This window comes from Sardina pilchardus, chromosome 24 (assembly GCF_963854185.1).
Source record: "Sardina pilchardus chromosome 24, fSarPil1.1, whole genome shotgun sequence".
Classification (NCBI taxonomy): Eukaryota; Metazoa; Chordata; class Actinopteri; order Clupeiformes; family Clupeidae; genus Sardina; species Sardina pilchardus.
In genome coordinates this window covers 13,078,679-13,092,056 of record NC_085017.1, presented here as the reverse complement: position 1 = coordinate 13,092,056, position 13,378 = coordinate 13,078,679, and positions in this window count along the sequence as shown.

The following is a 13,378-nucleotide window of genomic DNA, read 5'->3' as shown; positions in this document are numbered from 1 at the left end:
AATCATTACTTTGTTGTAGGAGATAGATTTGTTGATCAGAGGTCATGGCAGGTCATGGCAGAATGCTCGAACATTTCAGTTCTAAAGTGGTGAGATTATTTTTGAAATGGCAATTGAAATGGTAACCTTATCCATGTGCCCTGTCTGCTTATTATGTGCCTGTAAAAACTGTCAAAACTGTCAAGTGTATTTTTGAGTGTCTTGAAAAGCACTCTATGACAGTGAAGAGGAAGAGAGTGGGAAGTGACCGGGGTCAAACTCAATCCCAGGTCTCCATGAGCATGTGGACCCAAACGTGGTACCTATAGCCAGTTGTGCTACAGCGCCCCCCAGTGTCTGTCTTTTGCACCTTCTCCTGAAAACTAACTAACTGGCTTGTTTTTTTGTGTGTAGTGAGAGCTATTGTCCTCTTTTGGTATGTCTATTCAAACCTATGCATAAATGACACACATCAGTCTCACTAGTACGATTTAAAGATTTAAAGCTTTCATGCATAACAGAAAGGAAAGCCAAACTGAGATTTCTCAGAATGCAGAATCTATTTATTCTTTTGCATGGATTTTAAGGTAATTTACTATGTCCATCTTGATGCACAAGTTGAGTTTTACCGGTATTTGATTACCTGGTTAATCAACAATAGTACAGTGCATGGCCACCCACATGACCCAAATGCTCAAAATGGTGGCAAGATTACTGCTCTTGTCTGGAGTGCTTGTTCGAACAGTGGAAGATTTATCAAATTACCATTACCAATTTAGCAGTGTGTTCTATGACAATTCAGCGTTAGCACAAAGAAGATTAGGTAATCCTTCCCCTCAAACAAAGGGGTGAATATAACTTGTGTGCACACGTTTTGGTGGCATCTTAAATGCAATGAAGAAAGCAAACAGTTATGAACAGATTAAGCAGGATTTGATTAATTAATTCAGCTTTAATGGACGTCATCCAGAAAATACCGGCAATTGCTGCCGGAGGAACACGCTGCTACTCTGACCATTAAAACTCTTTTATATAGGTCACCTCCAGTTTTGGTAGTTTTGAGGCTAGGGTAATACTGTAGGGGTTATACAAAGCCAAGCCTGGGGAGGCCAAAGGTCAAGCAAAGACAAGTTTCCCAAAACACACGCCTCATACCCATACACGCACCATAGTCATAATGTTGTGGATAAGCAGGTACTACTGTGCTGCAGGAGATGGTTATGGTTATGGTGGTGGTGCTAAGCAGACGCTTTTGTCCAAAGCGACATATGGAGACAAGGAGATGAATGCTACCAATTTTAAAGGCCATTTTGACCAGTGTGTGTGGGCGTGTGCGTGTGCACAGTATGTGCGTGCGTGCTTGTGATTGAACTGTATGTGCCATTTTCTCTATTTCACTAAATGATGACTAGACACGGTGAGTCGGTGACACTGAACACACAGACACACACACACACACGTTCAGATAATTAGTCCAACCACACTTTACATCTGCAATTGAAATGTCTTCTGCCTCATTGCCTGAATCACAACGCAGTGGGCGACAAAGCACTGTGTCCCTTTATCAACGTCTGTTCTGTCGATTGAGAGGACCTGTTCAAATTCTCAAGGTTGCTGTTGCATCCAGTGACTCAGTCTCAGTGGAGACAACCCTGGAGCAGGATATGACTCAGCTGTAATAGCGAAATCCCCCCGGGGGGTTGTCAAGAGCCAGGGATCCAGTGAAAGGCGGGTTAGTCAGTGTGTTCAGATCACAGGAGGCTGTGCTGCACAATGGACTGTGCGGTGATGGTGGGTGTATTGCCCTGGTGAATAAGACACTTTACTGTCTAGTTTCGCAATGACATCCTGTTCAAAATGCCTTGGCCCCGCGCTCGATTGCGCACATTGACGCGTTTGGAGAGCCCACACGTTGTAAACTTACACAGTGGAATTGAAGGGATCCGTCACACCAGAAGCAAGTGCCCCTGAACGTCTCTCTGTGAACTGTGTTACGCCACTTGGAACGAACTCCCTACGTCCAGTGGAATTGACTGAGTTCAGTATTACTCATTTACATGGACCATGAACATTGTGCATTGTACTCCACAGTTACTCCTGAGGTCACTCCAAAAGTAAGGCCTTTGCAACAGCAATATGGGGAGAAAAAAATGGTTTCTCAGGAAAGTGTCCTTTGGAGAGCCCAGCTTACAGTGGATTCATCGTGCGTCAATCATCATTCATCAGGCAGGAGAGCAGTGGTCATGTAATTGCAGCCCCTTGACCCCCCAGGTCAAGATGAGTGTGGTGCATTAGTCATGTGCCAGTGCAGTGCATCTATCTATCATGCTATCATTTCTATGACCCATATACAAGAGCAGTGATTCATAACTGGTGGGTGGGGACCCAAAAGTGGGTTGCGGAACCGTTCTAGGTGCGTTGCGGAGCTTGTGGTTGAAAAAAAAAAAATCAGATCTAATATCGGACTTTTATTTCGATAGACTTTATTCGTATGTCAGTCATGCCATAGCCATGTCTGGTGGACATGATTTTAGCGGTAGGCTACAGCCCATAATATTTGATGTAGAATATTGATTCACTTAAATTGAGGACAAAATGGGACAGAAACTCCAGTGTATGGTGTGTAGTGAATTACTTGCACATGAGAGCACGAAACCATCGGAACTAAAATGGCATATGGAAACAAAGCACCCCTGTCAAAGACAAACCTGTTGAGTATTTTGAAAGGTGACATCAGAAGTTGACAGCTTCACAAATCTACGTATTGTCAAACATCATCATGTTTCAAATAAGTAGGCCTACAGGCACTTTGCATGTCTTACCATGTAGGCCTAGCTCATTGCATCTGTTGGCTTAAATGCTAAACAATTACGGTAGCTATTTACTTGACGGGTGAGTTCATAACACATTCATAGCCGCTGTCATGAACTGCATAAAGCATTAATGACTATTTCATGAGACATGACTCAACATTCATGCCAAAACTTTTGTGAATGTGGAAGACAGAACGAAGACAGAACGAAGACAACTTGTCAAAATAAAAGTCCAACAATCGCAAAGCAGCATTGCCGTTTTCGTTCCAAACCTCTTACCTGATCACATCACATCTGAGTCAATGGGCTACTCCAGTGGCAAAAAGACAGAACATGGTCAAGCAAATAGTTTTTGTGGCATAAAAATGTGTTTGTTTTATAATGTAACCTTTGCAGATGATTTCTCATCTTTTGCTACTGGGAATATCCAACCATTCCAGGTTACACAAATATGAGTCAGCAGAATGTAGGCCCGTTTACCTCCCAGTGTTAAACTTAGAGATTAAGAATACTTCACAACTTGTATAGTAAAGTGACATTTGATTTAGACTTCATAACATATTCATGAAATTCTTACAAAGGATGGGACAACAACGGCAATGCTGCTTTGCAATTGTTGGACTTTTGTATGGATGTTGAGTCATGTTTCATGAAACAGTCATGAATGCTTTATGTGCAATTTATGACAGTTGCTATGAATGTGTTATGAACTCACCGGTCAACTAAAATTTCACCAAAATGACATGGGTCTTGACTTGATGAACAGGGGAAATTGTGGATCCCAAAGCCAGACCAGTTAAGAACCACTTCACTATCAGAGCATGATGAGCTTGATTGGGATGATTAAAAATTATGAAAAAAAAATATTGTGACACTTTACATGAAACTATCTACATTAGAGTGACATGCCACTGTTATAAACATGTCATAAACTTTATAAACAAGCCATAAACGTTTAAGACCTAACGCTTCTGTCATTAAGTGTCATTCAGTTTTTGTCATGACAGGTGAGGTTAGGGTTCGGGTTAGGGTTCATGTGTCATGACAGTGTCATGTCACTCTTTTGTAGAAGTTAAGTGTTACAAAATGATCTTAGCGTGTAAACAAGAGAGAGTGCCCTGTACCTCCACAACCCTTTCTGGCTGTCAACATTTCCATTCAGTGTGTGCGGATCGCAGGATGCTATGCACAATGGACTGTGTGGTGATGGTGGGTGTATTGCCCTGGTGAATCAGACACTTTACTGTCTAGTTGCGCAATGACATCCTGTTCAAAATGCCTTGGCCCTGTTGTGCTTGATTGTGTACATTGACGCGTTTGGAGAACCCACACATTGCAATCACACACAGTGGAATTGAAGAGATCTGTCACAGCAGAATCAAGTACCCCTGATAGTCTCTGAACTGTGTTACACCACTTGGAACAAATTCAGTTGAATTGATTGATTCAGCATCACTTCTTTACATGAACCATGAACATTGTGCATTGTACCCTACTGATCCACAGAGCCCGAGGTCATCCCAAGAGTGGGCCTTTGCAACAGCAGCATGGAAAAAAATGGCCCTCAATGGTGCCTTCCAGGCAGCGCTGCCTTCAAGGCACTACTCCCCTCCGTTTAGGGGTAGGATGAGGGTTTAGGGGGTTAAGGTTAGGACTAGGGTAAAGGTAGTGCCTTTTAGGCTGTGCTGCCTAGGAAGGTGCCGTTGGGGGCAAAAAACACCATTGAGCTGTAATTGCAGCCCCTTGACCCCCCAGGTCATGATGAGTGTGGTGCATTGGCAGATGTGTAAAGGTCCGGCTTCAGAAAGTAAAAGTCCTGTACTGCCACATTTTTGTTCCAACCATTCACTTCATCAGCTGTAACTAATCAGCTTCACTTAATTAGCACAACTCTTAAGCCATGTAGATCAGCTAATTAGTGAAATCACCTGTGTCAATCACACAGGTACTGTAGAACCAATTCATGGGTTTCATCAGGTCTCTTTCCACAGGTGAGTTAATCAAGCACCATGCAGTCTGCATTCATAATCTACTGTAGGTGCTTGATTTTATACACCTGTGTGAAGCAACCTGATGAAACCCATGAATACATGGCAGTACTTTTACCTTTGTGCATTGGTCATGTGCCAGTGGTGTCTATCTAGCTATCTTGTCTATGGCCTATATACTAGAGCATGATGAGCTTGATTGAGATTATTAAAAAAAAAAAAAGATCTTGGTGTGTGAACGAGAGAGATTGCACTTAAAAAAAAACACTTTTCTAACTGCTGCACTATACCTCCACAACGCTTTATGGCAGTCTCCATTTACACATACAAGAGAAGCGGGGTCTCTCACTTTAGGAACCTTGAGGAGATTGCGAGCTTGATGTTCCATCGATGAATACTTGAAAAGTGATTTACCCATTTTCAAAGGACTGGACTAAATAGGTCAGTAGGCACGGAAGTTGTTAAAGTGCAAAACACTACATACAGCCAGAGACTATATAAATATGATATGAGGGACACGTCTAGATAAATACACACCATCTGTTGTGAAAGGCATAAAAGGAGTGTGGTCTCTCATGTCAATCAATGTGAAGCAATAGCTTTGTAAAAACAGCAAAATGGTGGTCAATATAGTAGCACCAATAAACACACACACACACACACACACACACACACACACACACATGCTAGGGATAATGTATTGTCTGCCTGTAACTATCTCTCTCCCTCTCTCTCTCTCTCTCTCTCTCTCTCTCTCTCTCTCTCTCTCTCTCTCTCACACACACACACACACACTCACTAAATCATACACGCACACTTTACAACCTCCTGGGAATGTGAATAGTCACAGCCCCATTAGCCTACAGTACCTTGCGCTGCAGGCAGATTCCCATTGTGAGCCGGTGTAGCATGTGCATTATGGTAGCTCAGAGATAGAGACAGTGTAGGTTTGTGAGGCAAAACAATACTTTACTGCATGTATTTGTCTTTGTTTTTACTCTCCTGGTTTCCAGCTTAATATGCAGAGAGCTTGGCATGCAGGCATATGGCAGGTTACTTCAGCAGTTCTACCTGCCATCCATTTGAGAATATCCGCTTCCCTCACTGTTTTGTCTTTCTTTTATAAAGCAAATGACACCTATTAATTAATTAGCTTTACAGGTTTCTCTGTGAGCCATTCACTGGTCAATTTTAAACCATGTCAAAAAAGAATGTTTAAATGCATACACTTTTGAAATGCCTCCAACCTACAGTGAGTCTGTTTTTTTTTTTTTTTTCTACTCAACTGCAGTAGTACTAAACCAACAGTAGATGGCAGTAGATCTGCACAGGTTCACTCCATCGTGACCCAGCCTCTAAAGAGATACAGTATGTAACCGTTTCCACTGCAACTGAGACCTACAAAAAGTTTGGTGTGATTCATCACTACAGTTTGGCGCTGGGGCCCCATGGGTGTGTAGTAATGGCAGAAATCTCCCGGACACATGCAGTGTTGAGAGGGAGGGGAGGGAGATAGTCACGGTGTGCTCCATGGAGAGGCAATGGATGAATGAGTCAATTTTATGGATGAGTCAAGAGTAATCAGTGCTAAGATTATGACCTGTTTATGCAAAGAGGAAAATTAACGGGTTCAATTTGGGGAAAATATTGTACAGTAGGAACTGTAGAGTCAGATCACATCTCCACAGTGTGTGTGTGTGTGTGTGTGTGTGTGTTACTGGGAGGCTGCAGATCATTTAAGCACCTAATGGGTCACCCAATGACTTCCGCCCTTTGAAATATGGATATAAAAAAAGAAGATATTTCTGTACTTTCTTATGACTAAGGAATATAGTTACAGTCAAGAGAAACATAATCAATGTGAACGATAAATTGGCATGCTCTAGTCATACCTCTAAATGAGGGAAACTTTCCTTTCATAACAGAACGCCGTTGCCTCAATATGGACTTCCGGTGGACGGATCCGTCAGCTGTATGCCTTCCCTCTCCTCTGAGTTTGCTGCTGCAGTTGCTACTGGCATTAGTATCCTGGCAACAAGACGGAACCAGAACAAAGACAAGGTAAGGTCAGCCAGTTTGAGACGGAGAGCATTCTCTTTGTGTGCAACAAGTTCCCTGACGCAAATATTGGTCATCATCGGTACATGTTTATAAGGTTGTTCAACTTTAATTACATTGCTAAAGGCTTTCTTTCCCCTAGCAGAAATGGACTTCAGTGACCATAACCCAGAACCCTGCAGAGAGGCCAAAATGCACAAAAGACATGTTGTTGTTATCAAAATATTTAAAATATTTAATAGGTAGTTCTTTCAAGAAATAGTGGGACCATATTCAGTCAGTATTAGTATATTAAGCACTTTAAATGCAATGCAGTGGTATTGTTTTGCTATAGCAAGCATGGCATATCATGGATTGCTTTTCTTCTGATATCAAGATAAATTAATATCTTTTGTGAGACCATGATTGTACGGAATTATGGTATATTTCGACAATGCATAAGAATGATCGTGCACATCATTTTGCAGAGGCAAGTGTTTTTCATCAAAAATATGAGTGAATGTATAATATACTCCATGGTTCCACTGAGATGCATTTGACCATACTCAATTGCAAAGCAAATATGTTCTCTCTCCTCAGTAGTACATTTGAGGTGCCCTTGGTCAACTGAAGAAAAGATGCTGCAGGTGTTTCCATGGCAACAATACCTTCAAAGTGGCATGGATGGCACATGTTTCCGAGCTCGCAGGATCTTGCTGAATCAAGCCGAATGCAATGTGAAATTTGTGCATCGTCTTTAGGCAGCCCTGGAGACTGCATGATTATGGTAATGCATGCAGTATATTTGATCTCACTTACATATTGTGTCATGTTTTTGGATGTAGTTTTCCCCAGTCCGGCAATTCCGTTTTCAGTCACAAACCTGATTTGGTTTTTGCAAATAAACTAGAAGTGGGTTCAATTCTCTATCCTACAGTATCATGATTACTATGATTTGTACCATCTGTCTGTCTGGTCGAATGTTATCTTTTTGTGTCCATTGCACTCTATATCTACCTGGGGACTGCAGATGTATGATTGGTTCAATGCATCAAATTACAACATGATTAAAATTGTACATGGCCCCTTATAAATACAATAAATAAATACAATAGAAAATATCATATATCACTGTCATTATGAACACTTACTGTATGTGATTGGTCTTAAATCAGGAGGGATTGACTATTTGTCTGACCTAAAACTCCTAGTAACCTTTCCATATGCACAAATGCCTTCATACTCCTTTAATGAAGAATTCTGCTGTGATCATTGAATATTTTCATACCAGCAGACACTTCTAAGCGACTTAATTATATTAGTCAGGGGGGCCAAAACTGAATATTGTAACTTTGTACCAGGGTCACTACCCATCCAGTATATTTGACCTGTTAACATGTGTTCTAGCCAGGTTGTAATCTTGTTGTCCCTTTTATTATTGTATTCTCAAAAATGGTCAAATCAGATTCCTTAATTCCTTAATGCAAGCATGATCTTAAAAATGAATAATCAATAAATACCAAAAGAGCAGGTTCCATTTCTGCCTACTGTATACTAGCCAACTTTGGACCTCTTGGCTTTCACTGACACTTGAATCAACCCGGAAAACAATGTCATCCCATCAACCACACTTTCCCCAGTCTGGATGGAGGGATAGGGTGGGCCTGCTAATGTCCAACAAATGGAAATACAGTAATTTCCCGCATATAAGCCGCATTGTGTATAAGCCGCAGGACAGTGTTTTATGCGAGTTAAAAGAAACAAAACCATATTGATACCATATTAATGGTCCCCGTGTATTAACCTCATAGCTGAAGACATTTTGCAAAATCAATGTATAAGCCGTGGCTAATAGTTAGAAAATTACGGTATACTACACTGTTACCATCAAACAAATTACTCCTTTGAATACTATGCTATGCTATCATTATGACAGCTCCAGTCAAAGTCCGTGATTGTCCTTTACCGTCCTCTGGGACAATTGGGCGTTGTTCTGGATGAGCTGGACACCCTGGTCTCCTCCATTCCTGCATGAGAATGATTGTCCCATGCCCTGGAGACATGAACATCCACTTGGATAATCCTAACTCTGTGGACTTTACACATTCCTTTGAACTCCAACGGGTCCACACTCCTCCAACTCACAAAGCAGGCAGAGAGCTTGATCTCATTCTGGCTCGACACGGACACCAGTTATTCCTCTGCGCCACTCCGGAAACTTTTTCCGTGCAGTGCAACGTGTGCCTCACAGAACCGCCCTCTGCACCTTCACCCATGGTGTCCTTTCAACACAACCTTCACAACCTCTCACCTGTCCATGAATTGCTCGTTAAAGTCACAAGAAAATTGACAATCACTCCAGAACTTTACCTATGTATCAGCTTGGACCTAAACATATCCACCAAAGTCTTTTCAGAATTGGCCCCTTGACTATATCACAAGGGCATTTATACAACATGTATTAGTTTAGCAGATCCAAGTGACTCACAAATATCAATTATATTACAAGGCCATATACAGTATATATCAGACACCTCTATCCAAAAGTTAAATATAGATATTAGATAATTATACTACAACCGATCATTGTCCCCAGAGCAACTTGGGGTTAGGTGCCTTGCTCAAGGAAACTGGGACTTGAACCCACAACTTTTCAAGCTACCTATACTACTGTACATGCTAGCCCAGCTCCTATAGGCTACCGCCGCCCCCAGTCATATGGGTTTCATCTGAGAGAAATCTCTAGTCACCGAGAGCCACATGCCCAAGATCAAAGCATTTTGTGTGGCATGTTGGTCTCATGGAGGACCATCAACCAAGCCCATTATGGTTTAGAAATTTGGAACGCACACACTTGGCCTCATTTGCTCCCTCTTCATTTGGCTCATTCAAGAAAATGGCCGCCAGCAGCCATCTTCATTCATGGGGGGTGCTGCAGCTGACATAGTTGAATAGCTACTTGGAAACCTGTGATCACTAATTGTGGATGTGAGCGTGTGATTCTGACTGCATTTAATCAGTATGGGAACGTCTAGTGTGCTGTTGTGCTCATGAATATGATTGGCGCATAATAGCAGAAGTTAACATGTGCAGATGCTGATTCAGATGTGTATTTGGATGCCATCAAATTATACTTTGCCTGTTAAAGATTACAGACTATACTTATGTCTGTTACAGATTACAGACTATACTTATGTCTGTTAACTTACAGATTGTCTTTGAGACGCACGGCACATTCATCAGTGCAGACATACAGTTCAGTACAAATGTGTCCAGGAACACACACACACTGACACAAACATACAAGTATCGAGTCGACACAAGCAAAAACAAAAATAATTTAATTGGAATTTAGGAGTCATTCTCAATTCAAATCAATTCTGAATATTGCACAAGCCTGCAGAGCAGTGTTGTTGCAAGAGCTGTTTTCTTTGCTGCCATCTGTTGGGGCGGCAGCGTCACAGCCAGGGACACTGAAAGACTGAGTGAGATCGTGAGGAAGCTCTGGAGGCCCCACAGTTGGTGGTGCAGAGAAGGATGCTGAACAAACTGTTAACTACTAAAGAGAGATAAAGAGAGATAAAACTGTATTTGTCCGTAAAACGGAAATTTGGTTTACATAATCTGCCAGATGACAAGACGCAGACACACAACATATCAACACACAGTACAGTAAACATTCATTATAATAAATAATTTAAAAATAATAATAATAAAAAAAACATATCAAGGGTAGTCTGTAATCTATTTAAAATGTGTATACTATATATTGGGCAATACCTCACATCCACACAACTTATTGGTCAAACAACAAAGTGGTTTCACTTCAGTTGGAGGATACGCCAACTAAGCTGTAAGAAACATACAGAAAGACTCTTTTCCCACTTTATAATGACTCCCCATTGAGCAGAGAGAGAGAGAGAGGTTTTTAGAATAATTATTTAGAATAATATATGTATGTGTAGGTTGCAACCGTATATAAGTGCTGTGTTTGTATGGCTGCTGGAACACTGTAATTTCCTTTTGGAATGAATAAAGCGGTTGGCAAAACAGTTGGATCTCTATGCTTTTCCATTTACATGTACATGAGAAAGACAATTCAAAACGGCAAAGATCTCCAATAGTCTGATGACTGAGTCATCCACCCCAACATCTCTCTCTCTCTCTCTCTCTCTCTCTCTCTTGCTCTCACGGCCTCTCAGCATCCAGTCACCCTCGTAGCCGGTCATTAGCCACCACTCCTGCCGCAGGAGTACGGGCGGTGCTGAGTGCATGGAGAGTGCTGGCTACCCACTGGGCATTGTGGTCAAGAGACTGTTGGCATTTGGCAATGACGCAAGCACACAGCTGTACGCCCGCCGTTTCTGACACGTATGTTGTTCACGGCAAATGGGAAAGCGTTGGTGGCACCATTCAATGGCGTATAAAAGCATATAACTACTTCATTGATTCTTTTTTTTTTTTTTTTTTGCTCTAGAACAAATCAGCCGCCTTGTAGGCTTCAATGGCACCCTCCAGAATACATTGTCCACATCTAACGCCTAATGACGGCAGACTATCATTTCATCAACAGTTACAGTTCTAACGGCACAGTGGTCATTATCATCACCAATCATCAACACATGGCCTACATCTTTGTCAGTGGAAAACAAATCTCGGCGGTGGAAAACTTTTAATGATAGGTGATTAAAGCCTGTTTATTTATTTTACTGAGAATTGCTCTGGTGTGGTAACAATGAAAGCGTATTGGATCTACACCTCTCTTGTGCTTTGTGGAAATGCATTCAAGACAGACTCATACCGGCCTTTGGAGTGAAATGCTTGAGAGACAAACAAGGTATTTTGGAAAGACTAGACATCAAGGAACCCAAATAGGAAACTAACATAGGCCTATCCATGCAGCTCCAATACAGTAGATAGATACTACATTAATAATATATGAGTAAATATTAAATATTGACCAATTTATAGCATGTTCGGCATACATACATTTTCACATTATGTCTGTAGTAGGTTCTACCTTTTATGCTTCAAGAGATGCCATAGGCCTATCATCCAGATGACCAAGATGTGTAGGCCTACTATTAGGCTATGTTTGACATTATGAATGCTAAAACCGGACATGTTTTGTCATGGTGTTCTCTTACCTCATGTTCCTTCTCACTAGCATGTTAAATACTCTACCACAGGTATCATAATGTTATTGACGTAAGCGATCATTGTCAAAGACCCCAAATACACGCTTCACTTGAAAGAGACCAGTTTTTCATAAAGCCCTCAGCTAAAATCACTGCCTCATAATCTATTGGCGGGATTAGCATCGACCGTTTCCACAGCAACCGCCTGCAATTAAGTGCGTAGCCCACATTTCTGCTGTTATTAACAGCAAGGCGCTAATTGAGATGGAGGCTCTGAAAAACAGAGCGGTAGGGGGAAAAAGCCCTAAAGAAATCCAAGGGAATGAGACATTATTAACAGTGGGGATATGCAGGCAAGCGAGGCTCATTTCGATCTTGTTGTCATGGAAGACATTTTGTCACTGAAGAAAGAAAGGAAGAAAAAGAGAGAGAGAGAGAGAGAGAGAGAGAGAGAGAGAGAGAGAGAGAGAGAGAGAGAGAGAGAGAGAAAATGGCTTAAGCCCGGGAAGGTAAAAGCCTCAAACTGGTGGCCATGCTGTGCTTTGAGGGAGAATCAAATACATATTGATGCATCTTGTCCACCAGATTTCACAAAGCAGTGCTGTTTCCCCTCAGGTGGTTGTTTTTCATATGGGAGTGCATTGGCTGGCTGGGTGGCTCTGACTGTAAACCTTCAAAAAATCTAACGTGTGATCAGACAGAGAGAAAGAGCTCAGCCAAGGGAGGAGTAGTGCATATACATGAAGGTTTTGTAGTTTGAAAAATATTAATAACATTAATAAAACAATAACAACAATATTCATTCATACATTCATGCTAAACTGTATTTCTTAAAATTGATTTTCTGTTGGATTAAGCAGATCATCATTTAAAAGCTGTTTTAAATGCTGTTAAAGTATGAAACACTATGGGCTATTTGAAAGTTTTTAAGTAGTGCAATACAAGTAGGCTACACCTAAAATAGCAGACACTCTGCAGTAGGTCTTTTCACCTTTGTGCGTAAATCTTGGCTGTCTTAGCGACGCCATTGTGTTTATTTACAATTTCCTTTGGTATTGTAGAATTCAATAGTTTTGCATGAGGACATATCCGCTGATCAAGCTGAGAGACACAGACTTTGTTGTTCGGTGCTATAAATGGCTTCTCTATTTCCTGTTATGTCCTCCTTTTTAAAATGAGAAAAGCTTTAAGGGACTAATATCCAGATTATGTAGCCTATAGGAATACAAACATGGCCACACGTCTGGTAAATACAATGTCTAGCAATTTAGTTGAAGGAAATGGCAAAGGGAAACAAGTTTTCTGTTTAGCCTTAGAAATCTTAATCCCATTTACTCCCCCCATTCACTGTTCTTACACAATATCCATGTTCGCTGAAGGTTAATGTAGCCTAAATATTTTCTCACAGATAACAACACTATAC